At 43.5% G+C, this 975-nt stretch overlaps 1 long non-coding RNA gene across 1 annotated transcript; it reads right to left on the bottom strand.

Moving 5' to 3' along the window:
• Window positions 1-216: 216 nt before the first annotated feature.
• LOC308312059 lies at window positions 217-926 on the bottom strand. The gene is made up of 3 exons (XR_013963722.1): window positions 899-926; window positions 716-765; window positions 217-526 (listed from the first exon to the last, which is right to left on the bottom strand). It is a non-coding gene; the product is annotated as an uncharacterized lncRNA (long non-coding RNA).
• Window positions 927-975: the final 49 nt, after the last annotated feature.

The raw sequence follows: 975 nt of genomic DNA, 5'->3' as shown, positions 1-975 counted from the left end.
CTGAGGGAGAGACAGAATGTGACAGAGTTGCATTTTATGTATGAAATGTGCTATATAAATAAAGTTTACACCACTGACTGTCCCTCCATATAAAATAAAGGCGAAAGTCACAAAAGAAAATTGATCAGTTACAATTCCAGACTATGAAGAATCATTTAATAAAGGAATACTTCCAGATTCAGTTAAAGATTAGCTACAATAATTGTGATATTAAAAGTTAAATGCTCGTCATATGACATAACAGAGAGGAATGGGCCGGACCCTGGCGGCTGGCTCAAGCTCGTTCAGGGTGCTGGCGTCCCACTCTAACCCAGCCTGATTATTAGACTCTGAAGCTTCCTGAGGCTTGAGATGCAGTCCCATCAGAGAGGGGGCGGGGTCCATGGGCTGAATCCTGGCTGACTCTAACCTGGGAGTATATTACGTCATTGTTTTGTGAGGTTTCGGGTTTGTGTTCATCACCATCAGAACCATCATTGATTCTGCGGCTGGCCAAGCAGGTCCTGGTGTCAATGTAGACCAGATCCTACAGGGAGAGAGACAGGCAGGAAGAGATAGACACAGAGAAGGTGAGAGACAGACAGGGGGAGATAGACACACAGAGGATAAACAGAGGAGAGACAGCACAAAGAGTAGAGGTGGAAACATCAGTATTTAACCTATGACCTACAATACTGCAATAATGTTTTATGATCGCTCTATAAAACAAGCACACCTCTTCTCTTAGGACCTTTGATGTCCTGGCCACTTTCACCGCAGGGCAACCTGTGCATGAAAGAAGCCACATTTTAGAGAATAAATGTGGCTAATGTAATGTTTTAAATAATTATGATGGGAATGGGCTGAAGAGAGACTTGCTAACTGTAGCCAATGAGGAGAATAATGTGTATATGCTCACCGGCGGCGCTTACATACTGGCTGTGCCTGAGTGAGGGAATGAACATCACATCATTATGATTAGTTCCTCTGCACATA

This window comes from Protomyctophum bolini, assembly GCF_963924005.1.
Source record: "Protomyctophum bolini genome assembly, contig: SCAFFOLD_440, whole genome shotgun sequence".
Lineage (NCBI taxonomy): Eukaryota > Metazoa > Chordata > Actinopteri > Myctophiformes > Myctophidae > Protomyctophum > Protomyctophum bolini.
This window is presented reverse-complemented; position numbering and strand designations above follow the sequence as displayed.